This window comes from Herpailurus yagouaroundi, unplaced genomic scaffold, assembly GCF_014898765.1.
Source record: "Herpailurus yagouaroundi ecotype Mexico unplaced genomic scaffold, PumYag 29, whole genome shotgun sequence".
NCBI classification, from domain to species: Eukaryota; Metazoa; Chordata; class Mammalia; order Carnivora; family Felidae; genus Herpailurus; species Herpailurus yagouaroundi.
Window position 1 is genome coordinate 114,705,737 of NW_024412377.1, and position 9,506 is coordinate 114,715,242.

Consider the following 9,506-nt stretch of genomic DNA (forward strand, 5'->3'; position numbering starts at 1 on the left):
AACTCCTTCCTCTCAGCAAAAACAACCATATCAGGCCACTTAAACAGTAAAAATGCAGGACATCATTTTTGTTTTTGTTTTTGTTTTCCATGTTTGGATGGACTATGGAAAGTTCTAGTTAAGAAGATAACCTGGTAATAACTTCCAGAGTTAGCAGAGGAAACAGACATAGGTGATGTAGAATAAAATACCTAGCCATACACCCCTTAGCCTTTGGCTATCCAGAATGTCCCTCAGTATATCGCAGGGCCTCGGGGTCATCCCTCAGCACACATACACACCTGATCGGGTCCGCCTGAGTGCTATCACCTGTGTGAGGGCTTTGGTCAACTCCATACTCAAAGACCTCCACTTCCTCATCCCTCAAGATACAGTCAGTGAACTACCCAAGCTGCTTCTTTCCAGAAGAGATGGAGTGTCCTTGGAGGATCAGTGTGAGGAGTCTCTGGGAAAGGAACGAGGAGGGTTCCCTATGAGGGCCCCAGTGTGTGGAAACACTCAAGTGTCAAGTATCACATTCAAATGTGCTTCATGAGAAGATATGGGATATCAGGATAATGTGGAAGGGAACATTGAAAAGACTGAAACTATCATTCAGGGAAGAGTGGCTCTGATATCAGGGCCACCTTTTTTAGAAGATATTTAACAAACACATGAAATTTTTAAGAAAACAATCTTTGCCCTACTGAATTTTGTGCAGACCCTCCTCTGAGCAGTGGTTTGCTGCCCCCTCGTGTTCATTTTATTTTATCAAAAAACTTTAACAAATCCTTATAATAATCCTTATTAACTTTTCATTTTCTTTTCCCTCCCAGTCTTTCTAAGGATAACTATCCCTCAAGTGTCACTGAAATAGCCAAATTTAAAGACAACTCGGTTAAATTAAAGACAAGCGTCTTCTGGGGAGCCTGGGTGGTTCAGTCAGTTAAGCATCCGACTTTGGCTCAGGTCATGATCTTGTGATTCATGGCTTCAAGCCCCACATCGGGCTCTGTGCTGACAGCTCAAAGCCTGGAGCCTGCTTCAGATTCTGTTTCCCTCTCTCTCTGCCCCTCCCCTGCTCATTCTCTCTCTCTCTCTCTCTCTCAAAAATAAACATTAAAAAAATTTTTAAAAAGACAAGGGTCTTTTTACCATATACATGACAGTTGCTTACAGTAGAAACACAATTTCTGCTTCTCCTCCTAGTTGTCAGTCACCAACCAGTGCCATCAACATGGGAGCAGGAAGGACTCCAAAGGACCACATGACAAAGCCATAACCACAAAAGTCACCATCATGTCACTTCAACATGGTCTCTTTAAGGAGAGGGTAATTGTCTAGCTAAGAAAAGCCATAAGCTATTCCAGCACTTCCCTATCAGGCCAAGCATCTGTGGAGCAGTGTCTAGACTCCCGGGCCTCACCGCCAGACCTTGTGAATAAGTAGAGATGGGACAGTTGTATTTTTTAAAACTCCCCAACTAACTCCACTAAACATTCAGATTTGAGAACCACTGACTACTACAGGAGCAAGGATTGATGTGTATACAACATCTAAAAGACAGAATTTTTAAAATACTTTTAATGTTTATTTATTTTTGAGTGACAGAGAGACAGAGCACAAGCAGGGGAGGGGCAGAGAGAGAGGGAAACACAGAATCCAAAGCAGGCTCCAGGCTCTGAGCTGTCAGCACAGAGCCCTACACGGGGCTCAAACTCAAGGACCACAAGATCATGACCTGAGCCGAAGTTGGACACTTAACCGACTGAGCCATCCAGGTACCCCAAGACATAATTTTTAAAAAAAGAAATAAAAAGTCAATTTTTGATAGCAGAGAAGAGCAGGGAAGCACAATGGAGTCAAGGATTTTGTCTGGGGCCAAGAAGGGGCCCACCAGGGTGATACAGGGATCTGGGATCTGGCACCCAAGGTGAAAGAGCCCCATTATGGGAGGGGTGGAGGCAGTGGAGAAAGAAAGAAGCTTCTGTTGCTCATCTGCCCTAAGCAGGGCCAGGTGCAAAGCTTACACCATCACTGGTAGTCTATTGGACCCTCTTCTGCGTAGCCAGGCAGCCACCACATCCTGTTTATGCTTCCCTGTCAATTTCTCTAAAATGCAGCCTTTCCATGTCTACAGTGTCCACTTTAATTCTGGCATTGAGGACGGGACAAGGTCAAAAGAGAAGGGGGCCTTTTCTATAACATTCCCCTTACAAAACCATTTACTTAAAGATATTCTGCTAGTTCTGTGTTTCGTGTTTTGAAGATGTTTTCCAAAGATTCCCAGGGGGCCCCTTTTTCAGGAATCCTCCAACAAGTAAAGGGACACAAACACTTGGTTTTCTGTGGCCAACTGAGCACCCATGTTATGTCCTCAATCTTTCCAGGACTTCACTAAAGTAATACAAAATGCATGGGAGACCTATAACCCACAGGGACAATTTTACAGGAGAGGATACAACAGCAGGTGACTTGCTGGATGGAAGAAAGTAAAGAAATATAGGGAAAGTTCCATGAACTGAAAAGATCTCCTCAATGCCTAGAAGAATAAATGAAGGAAGACCTACACAAAGTAATATCTGCAAAAAATTCCATGAGCCTGGGAATAAAGAAAGAAAAAAAGCAGGTCACATACAAAGGATCAGGAATTGTCATGCCATCAAACTTCTCAACCAGAGACACTGAAAGGCAATGGAGAAATTTCACAGGAAATAGATTACCAACCTAGACATATACACATCAGGCCAAAGTATGTATCAAGAAATGAGACATGTTCAGACTTGAAAGGAATTCAAAATATTAAATAGGCACTCTCTCTTAGGAAGGTCCTTGGGAAGTTCCCTCCAGCAAATAAGGGAATAAACACAGAAAATGAAATGTGTTTAAAGATAAACTGAACATTAAACATTAAAACTGTTAAGAGTTAAAGCCAAAATTGATTCAGGCAGTGTCAAACCAGAGGTGGGCAGGAGGGCTTCCCCAACAGGAGCAGGGGAAAAACTTATATAGAGAAGGTGTGGAGGCAAAGAAAGGAAATCATATAACTGGTTATAACTTAAAGGCGAGTTGGCGGTCTGTGACTGGTTGTCTTTAGCATTTCAATTTTGTAACTTTGAGGCATTTATGGGCTTAGATTTTGGTTTGTTTGCATAGGCCATAATGCATTAGAACCTCTTCAGTCTAATGGCCTCCTTGTTTAATTAATTTAACACATGGGACCCAGGCAAAAGGAGCTCCAACAGGGTTAAGGGATGAAGGCAAGTTGGAGGACAGGAGCTCTGTCCAGGCTCAGACCACAAGCAGTTCAGCCTAAAGCAAGAAGACAGAGAAGGGGAAAAAATACGTTTGCTAATTTGGAAAATATCATTGGCATTTGACAAATCAGATGATATGCATGCAAAATCAAGGCCAAGTGCATAAAAAAGTGAAGCCAATGAAAAAGTGAAGCAATTAACACCGGGTTAACTAAATATTATATAAGAAAAGAAAAATTATGGGGGCGCCTGGGTGGCTCAGTTGGTTAAGCGTCCGACTTCAGCTCAAGTCATGATCTCACAGTTCATGGGTTCAAGCGCTGCGTCGGGCTCTGTGCTGACAGCTCAGAGCCTGAAGCCTGCTTTGGATTCTGTGTCTCCCTCTCTCTCTGCCCCTCCCTGGCTCGCACTCTGTCTCTCTTTCTCTCTCAAAAATAAACAAACATTAAAAAAATTTTTTTTAAACGAAAGGAAAAATTACTCCCAATATTAAGCTCAGCAGTGAAAAAGTATGGTCTACAAAATGATGCCATTGTTATGTTTACATCAGGACATTGGAGAAGGGAATGAGGATGGGAACACCAGAGGCCAACCATCTACCCTAATATAAAGCCAGTAGCTAAAGTTTCAGATTGATAAATTCAGAAATATGAGTTAATATGTTACCTCTGAGAGGCAGAGGTGAGAGTGAGACTGTTCTCTGAATTCCTAATGGAAGCTTTTGAATTTTGAACCATATGCATGTATTGCATTTCTGCAATTATTTTGTCAAAGATGCATCAAATGGATTCCCTCTGGCAGGATAGTCAGTGAACTGCTCACAATGGCTGCCACTAGCGAAGGGAAAAAGGAGGCTGGGAAAACAAGTGGGAGAGAAAAAATATTTTTCACCTAGCTTCCTTCTGTATTTTTTAAATCTGTGCTTTGATGTTGTATTATGAAAAAGATACATGATTTTTTTTTCCAAGGCTAAAGAAACAGGAGTTGAAAATGGTTGCCCCTGGACAGTAGAACTGAAGAGAATGAAGGAGTGGAGAGTGTAGGTATATCTTGTATCATTTTCTATTTTTATATACAAAAACATTTTTTGCATTAGTTTTTTAGCATTATATTTTAGTATTATATTTTTAAAAATAAGCATATGTTATTCTATGTATAAATTTTTAATAATGTTAATGAAAGCTATGACATTGTTTCTTGGACACCAAAGTTTTAAACACTGTATAGGCTGCACCATTAGGCTGGCAAAGGTGATCCTGACCCGAATTCTGTAGTCAGGGATTTTCCCAATCATGGAAAGCTCTTTGGCCCCCTCTGCTGGTAAGTGATGCACTTGCAACAAGTATGAAAGTACTGCTTGGATGTCTTCCCTAAGAACATCCTGTAAGCTAACAAATTCATTAGCTGAGTAGTTTTATTTCTATTAAAACCACCACTAAATTATCTGAGTATGTTCTACAACAACTGGTGGTGTCATAGAAGGAAACATTTCCATTTGACACTTTTCTATGAATTCTAAAGAACTTTTTTCCCTCAGCCATTATTTTCACATACTCAAAATCTTGGGGCAGCTGGCTGGCTCAGTTGGCAGAGCATGTGACTCTTGATCACTCTTGATTGTGAGTTCCAGCCCCATGTTAGGGGTAGAATTAACTTTAAAGGAAAAATAAACAAAGTAAATAAATCAATAAAATCATCTGGTGCTCAAAGATGCTTTTCTCTCATGCCAAAACTGTGAGAGAATACCAAATGGTAAATTTAAAGATTTTTTTTTTCATCCTTGCAGTTAAGTTCCAGATGCCATATGGTCAGAAATAAGTTCTCTGAAGATTCATTAGTCTTTGCTGTCTGAGGGGACTTTCTCTACCTCCTGCCTCAGATGGGAAGAATCCCTAGAGAAAGCCTAGACAGGCAAAAATCCACCTAATCTCATTCACATGTCTAGAGAGAGTTAGCAAAGACTTTTATGGATTTTCTTTTTTTTTTTTTTTTTTCATTACCTGGCATACATGCTGGCTTTAAAACTTAGACTCATTTTTAAAGTGTCATAGCATCCTTTCCACAAAATCCTTTTTGAAACTTTTTTTTTTTTAGTATATTTATTTTGAGAGAGAGAGAATGAGAGAGAGAACAAATGGGGTAGAGGCAGAGAGAGAGGGAGACAGAGAATCCCAAGCAGGCTCCACACTGCACTGTCCTGTGGAGCCCAATTCAGGGCTCAAACCCACCAACAGTGAGATCATGACCTGAGCCACAATCAAGAGTTGGGCATTCACCCGACTGAGCCACCCAGGTGCCCTATAACTGTGTTGTTGTTTTTTTTAATTGCATACCCTATGACCCAGCAATTTCACCACTTAGTGACTCTCCCAGAAAAACAGGAACACGTATACAAGGCTACAAGGGTGGGGACTGCAACATTGTTTGTAATATCTAAAAAATGAGAACGATCTAACTACCCATCAGCAAGGGAAGAGCCAAATAGATGGTTGATTATCTATGCTATGATTGATTACTTAAGCTATTCAGCATTTCATAAGAATAAGGTAGTTTACATGTGCTAACATGGATATATATCCAAAAAACACAGTAAAGGGAAAAAAGTATATTGTAGAAAGATCCATATGGCATGGTGTCATGTACTTTTTTTAATACTACAAATTCTCTCCATGTGCATAAATAACCATGTAAATATGCAGAAAATATCAGGAAGGCCACATACTAAACAGATAACAAGGGAGAGAGAAGGGAAGAGGGCCAGGAGTGGTATGCAAAGGCTCCAGGTTACAAATATATGGATTCATTAATTACATCAGTAATTAAAAATTAATGTAAAGATAATCTTGTCTCCATCCCCATCCAATCCCTACTCCACAGAAGTAATCAACCTTAGGAATCCTTCCCTAACTTCTGCATCTGCAATGTCCACCTCTCGGTGCAGTAGGATAGGGGAAGTAGGACTGGAGTCAGCCAAAGAGTTCTGCCCTCTTTGGTAGAGGAAATGGTAGAGAATGGCCTCTGGTTAATATATATATATATATATATATATATATATATATATATATACACATATATATTATATGTATAATATATATGTATATATGTGTATATACTATATATAACGTATATATATGTGTGTTATATATAATACACACATACAAAATGCATAGTTTTAAAAAAATTTTTTAAAGAATCCTTCCATAACTTTCTCTATGTTCAAAGATACACAAATATAGATGCATATAGACTTCTTTCTCCTCTTTATTTCTCTAAAATAGGATTAAACTACACATAATATTCTACAATTTTCTTTTTTCACTTAATAATATTTCAAAGATACTTCCTCAGGTAATATATAGATATACTTCATTCTTTCTAATAGGTTCACAATAATCCATAGAATGGATGTATCATAATTTATTCAAAATTCCCTTATTTATGAACATTTCGGTTGTTTCTACTGACTTTTTGCTACTATATTATATAGGTATATGATACATACACATACCATTTATATGTAATATGGTGGCAAAAATACAGGTATATGTGAGGAAATATACACTCATATGAAATAGCAAAAAGAAAGAACCAGAACTTATCTTTACATCCTGCCATTTTTTTCTGAGGAGTGCTGGATCAAAGGGCATACAGATTTATGGTTTTGTTATATAATGAAGGCTATTTGTTTGTTTCACATGAGGGATGGAATATATCCAAATAATTTGTTTGAATTATGCAAGATAATTTGGGGTAGAAGAAAAGATTTATTAACACATAGAAGTAGCAACCTAAACTCAAACTGGGTTTAAGGATTAAAAAATAATACGTGCAGTATTTTTCTAAATTGCCTTGCAATATTATGCCACCTGAGGGCACCGAACACTTAAAAATATTTTCACCACGTTTTCTGAAATAAAAAGTTCCTCAAATTTCTTCAATGAACATTTATTAAGCATTGTTCATTTTTTATGAACAAGGAGGTGTAACAAGGATATAAGTAAAAATAAAGTATGATCAGTGCCCTCAGTGAGTGAGTTCAAGGTCTGGTGGGAGTGGTCTTAGTGCTGCAGAGGAAAATGTCATGTTTTGAATTACTTACTGGCATTTGGTGTAAGTATATTCCATCTATCCTCGACACTGGTTCTCTAACTAGAGCCCAGGTTCCTGAGAATCTCTCAGACTCTTTGAGGGTTGGTTCAGTTCACACTATTTTTGTTATAATACCAACATGTTTTCACTTTTGTCACTTTCCTTTTCTCATGCATGTACAGTGTTTTCCAGAGACTTCAAGGCATACTAATGTTATTGCTCTGCTAATGAAATGCGTTTATATACTGTGTTTTTTAAGAAATTTATAAGGTACAAGGAAGCTTGGGTGGCTCAGTCAATTAATCATCTGACTTCAGCTCAGGTCACGACCTTATGATTCATGGGTTCGAGCCCCACATCGAGCTCTGTGTTGACAGCTCAGAGCCTAGAGCCTGCTTCAGATTCTGTGTCTCCCTCTCTCTCTGCCCCTCCTCCACCTCATGCTCTCTTTCTCTCTCAAAAATAAATAAACATTAAAACATTTAAAAAACAAGAAAAGAAATTTCTAAGGTAGCAAGGTGATTCAGTCCCTCCTTTGCCACAGGAGCCCCCTTTCTGGCCAGACAGCAAGCAAGATGACAGGGTGTGCAAGCATCTCTGACTACACAAGCAAGCAAGATCTGTGCCCCAAGGGACTCCGGCCCACCCCGTGCCAGATTCCAAGCCCCTGTCAGCCTCCAGCTGGTGGGCATCCTGTACCAACTTTTCATGAACATGAAAGGGAATTCTCCTCTTTGCTGAGATTATATGGTACCTGGTGATTCTGATCTGCTTCAGTGCCTCCACACCAGGACACTCCTCCCTGGCAGTAGTGGAGATGATCCTTGCTGCTATCTTCTTTGTCATCTACACGTGTGACCTGCACACCAAGATACAAATCATCACTGGCCTAGAAGTGACTTCTTCTGAACCCTCATAGCAGCCATCTGATCACCTCTATTTTTGTCCTTGTTGAAGAACCACTCCAAAATCATTGCAGGGGTACGGGCCTAATCAGTACGTGCCTCTGTGGCTATCATGCCCTTACATCACCTTCCCGTTGACGTAGCACAAACATAGAGCAGCCCCTACTGAACCTGCAGATGGTGCCATGTAGGTGAACTCCCTTCATTTCTCTCTGCAACCTGCAAATAACACTTCCATTTAAATAACTCCTCCCCAGCCCCACAACACTCCCAGCCAACTCCCAGCCCTTTAATTGAAGTAAAAGTGCCATCCTGGGTATGGCCGTTGTTATGCGTGTGCCTATGCCTCCCTTCCTTCTACAGTATCCAAAAGGAGGCCTTAACATTCAGGTAAGGGTGCATAGTCCAGGCAGAAAATAAACGGGTAAACTGCTGGTACTTCACTATGAATCAAGGTGGTAACACCAAACAGTATTAGTAATAATTCTATTTTTTAATTCTCAGACACTAACAGGAAGGTGAGTGGGGAAAATAGTCATTTAAGAATGTTCTGCTTGGGGCGCCTGGGTGGCTCAGTCAGTTAAGTGTCCAACTTTGGCTCAGGTCATGATCTCAAAGTTGATGAGTTGGAGCCCTGAGCCTGGAGCCTGATTTGGATTTTCTGTCTCCTCTCCCTTTCCCCCTTCCCTGCTCACACACTGTCTCTCTCTCTCTCTCTCTCTCCCTTAAAAATAAACATTTAAAATTTTTTATTTTTAATTGTTTTTATGTTTTATTTATTTTTGAGAGCAAGAGAGAGGGCACAAGCAGGGGAGGGGCAGAGAGAGAAGGAGACACAGAATCCAAAACAGGCTCCAGGCTCTGAGCTGTCAGCACAGAGCCTGACATGGGGCTCGAACTCACAGTCCTTGAGATCATGACCTGAGCCAAAGTTGGATGCTTAACCAATTGAGCCACCCAGGAGCCCCCCAAAAATTTTTTTAAGAATGTCTGCTAAAAGGGCACCTGGGTGGCTCAGTCGGTTAGGCATCCAACTCTTGATTTTGTCTCAGGTCATGATCTCACAGTTTGTGGGTTTGAGCCCCGCATTTGACTCCACGCTGGCAGCACAGAGCCTGCTTGGGATTCTCTGTCTCCCTCTCATCTCTCTTTCACAAAACAAATAAATAAAGATTTAAAAAAGAGGAATGTTCTGCTAAAACAGTAAAAGTTATTAATTTTGCTAGATTTCAACACTTGAGTGCATGCCTTTTTAATATTCTGTGTGATGCACTGG

At 40.2% G+C, this 9,506-nt stretch overlaps 1 pseudogene; it reads left to right on the forward strand.

The window, feature by feature from the left end:
- The first annotated feature begins 226 nt into the window (after positions 1 to 226).
- LOC121042020 (proteolipid protein 2-like) lies at positions 227 to 8,802 on the forward strand (annotated as a pseudogene).
- Positions 8,803 to 9,506: the final 704 nt, after the last annotated feature.